The sequence below is a fragment of the Natrix helvetica genome, assembly GCF_964273705.1.
Source record: "Natrix helvetica genome assembly, chromosome: 9".
Classification (NCBI taxonomy): domain Eukaryota; kingdom Metazoa; phylum Chordata; class Lepidosauria; order Squamata; family Natricidae; genus Natrix; species Natrix helvetica.
The window spans coordinates 15368524-15381741 of NC_138560.1; the positions used below are offsets into that span (position 1 = coordinate 15368524).

At 38.2% G+C, this 13218-nt stretch overlaps 1 long non-coding RNA gene across 1 annotated transcript in view; it reads left to right on the forward strand.

The window, feature by feature from the left end:
- Positions 1-13218, forward strand: part of LOC309396685 — a 55539-nt gene that overhangs the window by 32162 nt on the left and 10159 nt on the right. The gene's annotated exons all lie outside the window — the stretch shown is intronic.

Genomic DNA, 13218 nt, shown 5'->3' on the forward strand with positions numbered 1-13218 from the left:
CTAATACAAAGGTGTAAGATGGCAAAGCAAGAAGTATGTAGCAATTCCCAAAGTATAGTTGATCAATCTCCAAGAATTCCTTTAACCTGGAAAAGTGAGAAGAAAAAATTGAAAGTTTAAACTCTGGAGCATGGGTACATATAAAGGTTTATGGCATTTTTGTTGTAGCAAGCAGTCAACTGCTGTTTTAAAAGTGCCTTCTTGTCTGCTATAAAGTTTCTAGTGAACAATTATATCAGAGTCGTTTTCCAAGTTAAGAGCTGAATATTGGATACAGGCCTGGAAGTTATAATTTATTGCTAACCCCCCACACACATCCACCCCTGATAAAAAAAATTATTTTCTTTTCCATCAAACAAGCTTTTGATGCGTGGTTTGCTCAATGTAAATGTAATATGTCCAAGTTATCAGTTTCTGGATCTGGATATATTCATGCATGTTTTCTTAATAGCATTACAGAGGTAGTTTGCCATGGCCTTCTGGAAAGTGTTTTCAACTTCATAGTCAACCCAACTACTCTAGATTTCATAATACCGTAATTTCCTATCCAAGTGCTAACTATGGTAAGTCTGCTTCTGTTCATTATTTTCTTTACATCACATTTGGCTAAATGCTGCCACCTAGCTAAGTGTTTTGTTCTGAATGTTACTCAATTTGTAGAGAAAAGTTTGGGCTCTCAAGTAAGTCTTCCTTTCTCAGTCCCTTCCAATGACATATGTGATAAAGAAAATGGGAGTTGAATTTCAATATTTATTGAAGGTATCAGTGCGGGAAATTTTTTAAAGCTTTGAGGGTTATTCTCTGCAAATATTTATGTGCTAGAAACACATTTTCTGATAAGTAAGCCCCATTAAGCTTAATAGAATTGGACTGCTGTATTAAGCCAATCAAAACAATACAAACAGAACCTGGCATTATATCTTCTGTATAAGGTTTTTATTGGAAACTTATAGGAAACTAACAGTTGTGATTTTGGAATGCAGCATAAGACTTGTTTGCATATTAAGGATCTCAAGTTGAATGACCTCAACTTAAAAGGGAGTGTGTACGTGTGTTAAGGGGAGGGGAGATGATAAGATTGATCAATTTCAGTTGTGCATCTGGCACATCCAGTGAGGATTGTGATTTAGTTCGTCTTCAGGCAATCAGAGACAATATCACAGTTGAGATTGGTGTCCAAAAGCTAGCGCTGGATCCCGAACTTTCCCAGATAAAGGAGGAGGCATGAAATCAACTTATCAGATCACCAGATGGATGTTCCCTGTGAGTTAACTGCAAATATGGAACTTTTTGTGGTTTGCTTGCAAGTTGAGTGGCTGGGAGGCAAAGGATTCTATTTTCATGAGCCATGGTGGCCCAGTGGTTAGAGTGCAGTATTGCAAGCTACTTCTGGTGACTGTTGATTGCCAGCAGATTGGCAGTTCAAGTCCCACCGGCTCAAGGTTGACTCAGCCTTCCATCCTTCCGGGTCGGTAAAATGAGGACCCAGATTGTTGGGGGCAATAAAATGACTCTGTAAACAGCTTAGAGAGGGCTGTAAAGCACTGTGAAGTGGTACATAAGTCTAAGTGCTATTGCTATTGATATCCAAAGGCTGCCATGCAACCAATACAGACACTAAAATGGACCAATCCTCATTTTGTAAACACATTTGTATATAATTGTTCTTTCACCTGACAGAGATTTTCTTTGGCTACAGATAAGTAGACGAAAGCTTCATCATATGGAAATTTCTGTAAAACAAATGTCTGGGATAAAAATAAATTAATGATGGGATAGAAATTTTAAGAGTGAATCGGAAGGTAGGGATAGAAAATTGGAGAGAAAGATGAATAATGTAGCTTTGCTGCCACTCAGAAATAAAATATTCTGTTTGAGATTTTGAAGTATTCCAGATAGTTCTGATGAAGATATTAGATAAAGTCTAAAAAGACATATTTGAAATGGCAATTGTCAAGGTGTATTGACTAAACTTGCACTTTTCAAGAATAATTAAATGTTCCAAGGGATATTTTGTGTAAGAAAAAAAAGGATCAAGTTTTGCAGCAGAATTTCAATACAAGATTAAAGGTTGCTAATATAGATATTATTACCTTAAAAGAAATTCCGGTTATAAATTTACATAAAAGAAAAGTATATTCTTTTTTGATTGAAATACAAATTCATTAGAGGATGGGATTTTTACTTTCATATAGAAAAGATTCTAATTGAACTCTGTACAAAAGTACAGCAATTTTTTGGGGAAAAAATTAAAGAAGATATGGAAGAGGTTCAAATGGAGGTTGACTGCTCCAAAAACATGACAGATACAAAAGGAGTCTGGAAAAAATGGTTCTGAATTGGGTGCAACAGGCACTGATTTTCTAATCTACTGGCCTAATTATAGATTATCTCTCTCATATATATAAATGACTCTGTGTGTGTGTGTGTGTGTGTGTGTGTTCCAGCATAACTCTGGAACTTCTTGAGCAATTTCAACCAAACTTGGTACACAGATGACCTATTCTCTGGAAACAAATATTGTGCGGGTATGACACCTCTAACACTCCTCAGGATGTATGTTCTGTTAAGAGCTTGTTGTGCCTTGAAACGGCTTCTACCGTACTGCCTTAAAATGGCTGCTACTGTACAGCTCTGTGGAGTTACTATGGTAACGGTTTCACAAGGGGGCTCCCTCTGGGGGAAAATCCAACTTTAGAAATTCCGGCAACGTTCATGGAAGGAGGGTTGAAATAAATAAATACCCGGGCAGTGCCGGGTTATCAGCTAGTATTTAATATGGAATATAAACAGAGCAAGTACTCCTCAGAAGGAAAAGCTGCTTTTTAAAGCCCTGGTTGGCTTAAGTTCTAGGCAGGGAATGAAGGAATGAAAATGGGAAGCCTCTTGTGTTTCTTTCCATTTCTTTCACCAATTCTCTCCAAAATTGATGTTTTTCAGTGGCTTGATCTGAGCTTTTCCTATGGCCTAGGAAAGTTAAGAGGTGGAAAGAGCAATCTCAGACATTTCCTCACTCTCATATGGAAAAAAGAACAAAGGCCCCAAATGGATAATTGAACATTGGCCATTTTGCTGTTGAATTGGGGCTGCAAACGGGGCATTAATGTGCTGCTTGTGAGCTGTGTTGTTGTCCACTCTTAGTGCGTGGCTTAATGTTTTGTGTAATTTATAGTCTTAATTTCTTTTTAAGGCTGCCCAAATTGGATGCCACTGCAATGTGTAAATCAGCCATGTATGTAAAGAAGGAACATGGCAGTGAATGCTTTTCCAAAACTCACCTTGAAGCTGGATTCCAGGTGCAAAGTTTACTTAAGGGACTTTTTGTCCTTTTCTGAGCAAGCATAAGGCAGAACTCCAGTCGAACATTTTTCCATAGTGCAGATATTCTGGGTGAGTAATCTATATCCATTTTCTTGGGACTGAGACTCTGCCAGGGAACTTTTTAGCAACATGAGGAAGAAGAAAGTTCCCTGCCCTTTTCTTATAAACTGCCTATTCGTATCTTTATTTTTTCTTTCTCTTGTACTAGTCCTTAACATCTACCCTCAGTGCCTTTGCCCACAGCCACATTGTGTTACAGGAAAAGCAGAAGTAACGCACTCCCAGCAGCAAAAGGACCCATAGTGAGAAACCGCAGAAATTCAGAGCAGAATAGTGAAAGATCAGAACTCTTGCAAGCAAATGTGCCCAGAGATAGGCTAGTTCAGCTCCTACCATACCTGTTTTACTAAAAGAGACTTACTCAAGCAACTTTCAACCTTCCCTGCTAGCTTCTGCATTGACTTTTTCCCTTTCCCCCTTTTAAAATCACCCCTGGTAATTCTGTTGACCTGTTTAGGTAAGTTAATATCTCCAAAATGATGACACAACTGAAATGATGACTCAATGGCCCATGGGTTGTATAATAAGTTATAAAATGCTGTCTGTCATCTATCTAATTTTAATATTCATTCAGCATGCTTAACTGGATCACTTACAAATTTAGCATATGTATATTACATGCAAAGCTTTTAACTTTGATTAGTTTTTGGTGTATTAGTTTGTATGAACTAAGCCAAAGCAATTAGCTTAGGGTTCAGTATATTGTACAAATCCACAAAACAGATTAGTTCAGGTTAATTAGGTTATGTAAACATTCCCTGTCTGTCCATTCTGTTCAAAGACTGATCTTTTATTTTTCTATATTTGAGTGGGTGCCATGGCCTCTAAAATACCTGAATGCTTACTTCATTGTTATAAGTGTGAAGTTTCACAACAGATATTTATCTTATTTTTCCTAATCAGTTTCCCTTTTGATGTTTTTGTTCCTGTGTTAACACCTTAGAGCATCATCTGGTCATGATAGAAGATGCAGGTTCCAATTGAATCATGAACCGGATGTACGATGGTAGTACTGCAAAGATAATTGCGGTACACTGGTATCTCATTGTGGCCTTGCTTTGCAAAGTTTCAACAGTTCGGAAAAAAAACCTCTCTCTAAACTGTGCAAACTTTGAGGGTGGAGATTCATTCCCCAAGCTTGTGGGTTGGCTTCCAAGCATTTTGTTACCAGGCTAGGTAATACCTTCAGCAGTGTTTAGGGGATGTCTGTGTCTATTTTTCTGCTTATAAAGGCTTTGAGTGGTCAGTAGGTCTTGTGATGGGTCAGTTATGGGTGTGTCAAGTGAGGGTCTTGTGATGGGGAGTCATGTCAGGTGAGGGTCATTGGGAGGTGAAGTGCTGGTTGGGAGGGGTTGTGTGGGTTGGTTGAGGGTCGGTGCCGTTGCTGATTGGTTGTGTGGTTGATTTGAAATCCGAGGAGTTTGTAGGCTGGTTGTAGGTCGATGTGTCCATTGAAAGTGAAAACTTTGCTGCTTGGCCTTCCATCAACAGTGCAGCTTTTTGCAAAATAGTGTAAGCTAATAAATCCATAATCCAAAACTGTTTCCACCACAAATTTTATAGGCAGATTTGTATACGATTTGTAATTGTTTTATCTTGCTTTCACTGACTGTGGTTTTCAGGCACATTTAACACAATTAATGAAATTAACTGGTTTTCTGGAGTCATACATCCATTGAACAACAAACTAGCCAAGCAAGTTGAATCCACACAGACAAAAAAAAAAAAAAGATTCAAAGAGCTACAAACCCAACCATGTTTAAACAATATAAGCTTTATTCACTAGCTCGTAGTTCATTCATGAAGAGCAGGTGGAAGTCATGGTCAAAAAGGCTTCTGCCCAACTCCATCTTGTGTGCTAGTTGCACTCGTATCTTGATAGAGAGCCCTGCTCATGGCCAGTCATGACATGGTCACCTCTTACTTGGACTATTGTAATGCACTCTAAGCAGTGATGGGATTCAAAAAAAATTATTATCGGTTCTATGGGCGTGGATTGGTGTGTGTGTCATGGCTTGGTGGGCAGGGCTTGGTGGGCGTGGCAGGGGAAGGATACTGCAAAATCTCCATTCCCTTCTGATCAGCTGGGACTTGGGAGGCAGAGAATAGATGGGGGTGGGACCAGTCAGAGGCGGTATTTACCAGTTCTCCAAATTACTCGAAATGTGCGCTACCGGTTCTCCAGAACTGGTTAGAACCTGCTGAATACCACCTCTGACTCTAAGTGGATATAGACCATCTGGAAACTACAGTTGGTTCAGAATCTTATAGCATGGGTAGTTATGGGCATATCCTGATACACTCATGTAACACCATTATTTTACTGCACTCGCTTCCTGTAAACTTTGGGTGTATTCCTGAGTGCTGGGTACTACTTATGAAGGCACTTTTGAGTACATCAGTGGCTCTCAACCTTTTCTTTACCATTGACCTCCTTTAAATACCTTTTGTGACACCCCCCCAAGACTTAACTCAAGAATTAAATCATAACATTTCTTCAAGCCCTTGCAGACCCCCTGTGATGACATCGTGGCCTCTCAGTGGTCTGCGGACCACAGTTTGAGAACCACTGAAATAGGTTACTTCCCAAGGCTTGGCCCCAAGCTTCTTGGCCTGCTTTAAATTCCTAATTTTCTCTCACGTATTGGACTAGGAAATTGGATGAGCCTGGCTGGTAAATGATTTTGTTGTGTGAATATGTTATGATTTTATTTGGGTAGCCTTGCACGGTGTTGTGCTTAAATAAACAACAATGCACATGCGCCTAGTAAGTCTTTAACAGATTTGGACATAATAATTATGCTTACTGTACATGCATTTATGGTGCTTTCCTTAAATCATTTGTGAATGCTCTAGGAAATTTGTATCATTACCCAAAATTAATAATGTTGTTTATTTATTTAGTGTATTATGTTTCTGTCCCTCTACAATTTGAAGTTCTCTCAACAACCGATCAAATCTTTGACTAAGTGGGTCACAAATTGAGTTGTCCAAGATGGAATGGTCCACTTTTTAAGGCTTCAGAGTATTATTATACATCTGGCAAAGTAGTAATAAGCTAGTTCCTCTTCATTTAGACACTCTCTGATTCATTTCTGCTATCTGAGCCTTCCTGTGAGTATCTGCACCCAAGTCCTATCCTCATGGCAGCACCAACTATCATCCAGGTTACAGATTTTGCTGTGTCTCTTCCTCTAGCTTACATATTGATTGCACTAATTCAAAGAAGTAGCTTCTTTTATTTATAAGTGCTGTACTACTATAGTAGTACTTTTACTTTAGTGCCAAAGGTTTTATGCCTTTTAGAATTAGATTTAACGGCTGCTTATTTTAATGTTAATGTCACAGCAGTTAGTAGGATGTCCTCAAAGTATGGTGAGAAAACAATCAAGATGGCTGTTTTGACAGGGCAGCCAAAGCTCTATCTTAGTGCGATGCAAATAAAAAGAGGTTGGTCATATCGTTGTGGGTGCGATCTTGCCTCTTTTAACCACACCCTATGGACACCCCTATGGCATCATTTAGCTAACCATTGTTCTAAAAAACAACCACCCCTTAATCAGGATTAGTTAATTAATACCTGGATGATTAACCTCCAGGAAATGACAGGCTATCGGCGTGGCCTGAACCTGAAGAAATGTAGCTAAAGAAGGCAATGGTTAACCACTTCCATAATCTTGTCAAGGAAACTACTGTATATGGGCATTTCTACTTACTCACCAGGAAAAAAGGATCATTGAAACAAATTTTCATTTTTTATTTGGAAAGAAGGCATTTGAGCTACACGAAGAATAAGGTTATTAATGCTTACTATATCTGCCTACTTCTAGTAAGCAGCTTTTTAAAATTATTTTTCCCTTGGATATATTTAAATGTTTATATTGATTGCATTAGCAAATGACTACCCCATGGTTGCCATGGTAGCCACATGGTTGCCTCCTTGTGGTAACCAGAAGCCAAACTGAGGGAATTTTTATCTTTAAATTCAGGTTTTCTTAGTTTTTTTTTTGTTACAGCTAACTAGTATTGGGCTGCAAAGTAAAATCATATATGGCTCTCAGGTTTGGTAGACAAAGGATAAAATATCAGAAAGGTTAATTGAAGACACTGAAGAATTGTAATTTGGTTGGACAATAACCAACCTTAAATTATAACTTAGTCTAATGTTCAATCCCAGCTATAAGGGCTTCAAATTAAACTTTCCTTTGGTGATTAAATATTTGAAATTCCATATTTCAGCATATTCTATTTGTGTAATCTTCGTATATTTTCCCACAGTATGTTTTTTAAGGAGAAAAAGTCAAAACAGTGGAATGTTATTTTAATAACAATTCTAAGAGCTGTCTACAATTGCAGACCAGAATTTTCAGGACACCTGATTGGCTTGCCCTGGATTTTGACTCCCCAAGTAGATGAAACTGTGACCTTGCTTGGTTGACTTTTTGTTTTCTAGTAATCTCTGGTTGACTTTTTGTTATCTAGTCATCTGTGATCCAAAGATTATAAACCTCTTTCTTGTAATGGTGAACCTCTGGAGATCATTCTGCTGAATTTCAGTGAAAACTCTGAGAGACAAAAATTCAATTTCCTGCTGCTTTCCCCCCCAATAATAATAATAATAACAACAACAACAACAACAACAACAACAACAACTTTTATTTCTAGACCGCACCCTTTCCTAGGCAGGACTCGGGGCGGTGTACAGTCATATTAAAAGCACATACAAATAAAAGACATGAACGTAGACGTAGATGTAGACATAAACGTAGACGGAGGAGGTAAAAAATACACTGTACAATTCTTAGTTAAAATACAAATACAATTAAAATTCCCATTAAAAAATTCCCCAATAAAATGTTTGCCAGGAGGTGGAAGATGGAACTATCAATCGGCTAAGCCAGTTAGTCGGAACAGGTGAGTCTTGAGCTTCTGTCGGAAGGAGCGGAGGTCATTAGTAGTTCTAATATCTAATACCTAATATCTAATAAAAAGAGGGAGGGCCCAGTGTAAGGGAAGATGTCCAAGCCTTTGGGTAACCTCAATACCCTAAAACAAAAAGAGAAACTAAAAATTGTAAATCCCAACTCTGCTTTGACTTCTGATTACATTGTCTCACATTTTAGAGGGCTACTTAAAAAAGACTGACCTATAGCCTTTGAGAATGTTCTTCCCTTCCCTTTATAGGGAGAGAAATCACTTTATTTATTTATTTTTATTTTTATGAATAACTCAAGGTTGCAAACATACATATTCCTTCCTTACATACAAACCAACACACTCCTTCCTCTTATTTTCTCCACAACAACAACCTTCTGGGGTGGTTTGGGCTGAGAAAGAGGGACTGGCCTAAAGTCACTGAGTCAGCTTCCATGCCTAAGGCAAGATTAAAACTGATCATTTCTTAGGTTCTAGATGGGTGCCTTAACCACAAGTTGAGCATCCTGCAAATCAGTTGAATGGGGACAAGCATTTAGAACTTGCAGGTGACTCTCTTTTAGATTTGGGATATGTTAAGGCTTCATTTACACAGTGCCACTTGATAACTGAATTGACCTATATTCTGTATAGGAACATATTGTAAGAATGCAACTACTAGGTCTTTACCTCACCTGAAGAAAATACAAGCAATGTTTTCCCAATTGTTAGCATATCGGCCTAATTAAATGGTTTAGCATGATGTCTGTCTGTCTGTCTGTCTGTCTGTCTGTCTGTCTGTCTGTCTGTCTGTCTGTCTACCTATCTATCTATCTATCTATCTATCTATCTATCTATCTATCTATCTATTTATCTATCTATCTATCTATGCTGGTCTTGTTGTATTTGGGTCTTTTCTTGTATAAGATTGAGATTGTCTTGGCAACGTTTCGGCAAGGTCTCACTTGCCATCTTCAAGCTGGTTTTTTCGGCTTAAAGCGTGGCCGGAGCTGCCTTTAAGCCGAAAACACCAGCCTGAAGATGGCGAGGGAGACTTTGCCGAAACGTTGCCAAGACAATCTCAATCTTACAAGGGAAAAGACCTGAATACAACAAGACCAGCATACCTACACCCGTGAAAATCTATGAATATGTATGTATGTATGTATGTATGTATGTATGTATGTATGTATGTATGTATGTATGTATAGCTATAGCTATAGCTATAGGTAAGACCAGTATAGGGAGGACAGCTTTCCTTCCATCTTCTCTACATCCATCGTGTAGTCCTGGGAATGTAAAATATTAAAATATCCAAATGGGGGAAATGATATCTGAATTAATGATATCCCATATTGTAAATTTGGGACTAAAATAGTAACCAAGTGCTACATTCAGTAGATTCTATGAAAACCCACCTCTGTTTTTGCTGAATCAATATATCCAGAGCAGGCCATATCTTCAGTGATTGGAGTGGACAGCTGCTTGACAGCTCCTCAATCACTTTTTGGGAATCATTATAGATACTGACCAGCACACTGGTCACTGAGGAACCCCAGGAGGTGGGGGAGTGTTAGACCCTGACCTCCAATATTGATTTTTGCCCTTAGGCAAAGGTCATTGATGTGCAAATAAAGAGCAGCAGAGAAGACAGCCGCCTGGAACAGCACACCCGATGATGAGGGGCCCAGAGTTTAAAGTTTCTGTGGAGCTGAATAAAAGTTTGTTTGTTTATGTTAGATTTTCTTTAAACCCTCCTTTACTAGTTTTATAAATAACTCAAGTTGTCCACTGGATGATGATAGCAGTAGATGTTTTTGGTATGGTGGATCTTCAGTCTACCAGATCATGGATAGCCAGCTGTGCTTTGTCAGAGGTTTTTTTGTTTTCCAGGCAGGAATCCTCAAAAGTGTTTCACCACACTCTGACGCATTAAAAGCAGCGGTAAAATTCAGCAGGTTCTGACAGGTTCTGGAGAACCGGTAGTGGAAATTTTGAGTAGTTCGGAGAACCGGCAAATACCACCTATTGCAGTATACTTTGCTGGAGTGGGGAGGGAATGGAGATTTTGCAGTATCCTTTCCCTGCCACACCCACCAAGCCGTGCCCACAGAACCAGTAGTAAAATGTTTTTGAATTTCACCACTGATTAGAAGGAATCAAGAGCCATAATGAAGTTAATTTGCTTATCAGCAAAGGCTTCGCCCCCATGAAACACATTACTTAGGTGTGGTACTACATACAAATGACTTTTTTTCGAAGGACTTTATTCAAAAAGATAACATTTAAAACCCAGCAAATCATCCGAATCGAAACCAACAATGAATTGTACATGTGCAAGGTTTTCCTCCAAACAAGATAGTAATTGATGACCACATGTTTTCCCAGGTGGTAAAACTTTTCTAAAGTTCGTTGCAGCAGCAACAAAAACTGATGTGCAGGATGATACCTTTCTGATCTATAATTGTGACTGAAATTGTTAATTAAAATTATTAAATTAAAACAGTTCTAGTTATAAAACTAATAATAAAAAAGAATCTATTGGGTTCCACATCCAAGATTCCCAAGAGCATGTTAAAATATAATAAACACCCAATAAAATGAACTGAATAACTCAATAACACTGTTATTGGTGGATAAGCATACAACTGTCATTGTAATGTGTTACTTGATCTTGGCTAGGTTTTATTAATTTGAAACCCATTTTTGATTTGTACAAGCAGTTAATCATATTTCTGCCTTTTATGACAAATCTGCTTATGCATGCATGTATGAATGCATGCTTTTGATTCAGTATTGTCTCCTGGTGGCTGTCTGGAGAAGACTTTGCACTTTTCTTGGCAAGATTTTCAGAAGTGGTTTTGCCATGTGATAGGACAAAATGTTCAATGAGCCACCAAAAAAAGCAATGAAGCATGAAGCTGTTATATCTCCGAAAAGCATTAAATCCAACATATTTGTGATACTGTAAGCGAAAATAATTAAATTTTCCCCACATTATTTTGGACAGGAAGAGACACTCATCTCTGTTTTATGAAGCTTCTACACCATAAAGTAATGATGAATCCAACCAAGGCAAAATCCATTACTGATGTTAAACTGCTGGGGTACCTAATTCAAGGGATGGTCCAACATAGCGCAGAATGATCTCCTTCATGGTTATATTTTGAAGCATTGTTGGATATAGAATGCACACCTTCATCCCTCGTGTGGCAGCACATACCTGGGGGAAATGGGAGGACTGGGTCAGAAGATTTACAGGCTGTCAACAGAAGGGCAAAAGGTCACCAAGGGTCAGAAAGTCCATTTTGGAAAGATCACCACCTACTTCTTTCTAATGAAGCCATGATTTGAGCAAGTGACCACCAATCATCATTAAAGGAACAGGACATTTCTCTATATTTCTTTAACATTGCCTGGATAGGACTGAGAAATGCACAGTGACGATCCCTGCCAAACACTCCTGGGTGGCTGCTGGCACATTACAAAAGCAAATTGCATAAGAACTAATATCTTTATTGATGGTTAATAATATCCCAGCTTTCTTTGTGAACCTAAGCATGGCTTCCAGTTTATTTAGTTAGTTAATATGTTCCAGAGACTGGCCAACACCAAACAACTCTGGATGGCTTATATTTGAAAAGTAGGAACAATTTTAAAAGCGAGATTAAAAGTGCTAACCCTAATCCTCCTCCACCAATTCTCATTAATGTATAGATGAAGTTTGGCGTTTGTTGTTTACTCCCTACATGAACAACATTGTATGTACTTGTATATTAAATTGTATTGGCCACTTTGGAAGTTCTTTCTGATCCTCCTTTCATTTTACTATCTCAGACTTTGGCTTCAATGGCTTTTCATTTTGAGTCGGCATGCCCGGAATAACTTTCTAAATTACGGTACTTGACTATTGTAGGAGGAGAGGCCTGTTAGCCTATTGTAGCCAAATCAGAAAGAGGTCTAAGCACCTCACAGGTTGAAACACTTTATTAAAAGACATAAGAGAGCCAGTGTGGTCTTAGTGGTTAGGCTAGATACCAGGAAACAGTGAGTTCTAGTCCTATCTTACACCTGAAAGCCAGCTGGGTGACCTTGGCCCCCGGCCTTCTGTCTCAGCGCAACTTAACCTCACAGGGTTGTTGTTATGTGGAAAATAGGAGGGGAAAGGTGTACTGGATATGTTTGCCACCTTAATTATCTGTAAAAATAATAAAGGCAGGATATAAATAAATAAATAAGCTACAACTGCAACTCATGAAATCTTATGCCAAGGGAGTCCAAACTTGGGAACTTTAAGACTTGTGGACTTCAACTCCCAGAATTCCCCAGCCAGCCGGCTGGGGAATTCTGGGAGTTGAAGTCCACAAGTCTTAAAGTTCCCAAGTTTGGACACCCCTGGCTTATGCCTTTTGATAAAACTTGTTACTCTGAAAAAAGTATTACTAGGCTGATTTTTTTTTAATTAGAAAAGTAACCCACAGTAGCTTCTCTGAAGTAAAAAGAGGCTTGCTTCCAGGTGAATAGAAGGATTGAAACCCCAAAGTCAATCAATTATGTTCATTATTTAAATGTTTCCTTAATTGCTTTCCCAGAGGAATGAATAAAACAATTATATATAAAATTAATATCTTAGTATTTCCTATTGGTAGACTTTTGACCAGAAAAAATAGCTTATAAATCAAATAATACTGTAATAGGTTTAAAATATAATATGACACAGAAGGGGGAAGATAACAAACTTAGATTTCATTATCGTTTAAAATATATATATTAATTAATTGAGTAAATTATGTGAAGAAGCACAGGACACATTGATTCCCATTCCAATAGAGAATTGAAGGATATGTAATGTTCACACAGCATACTAAGCCATGGTTTATGTAATAATGATTTAAACGGAGAGGTTTGCTTAATGTAGTATGC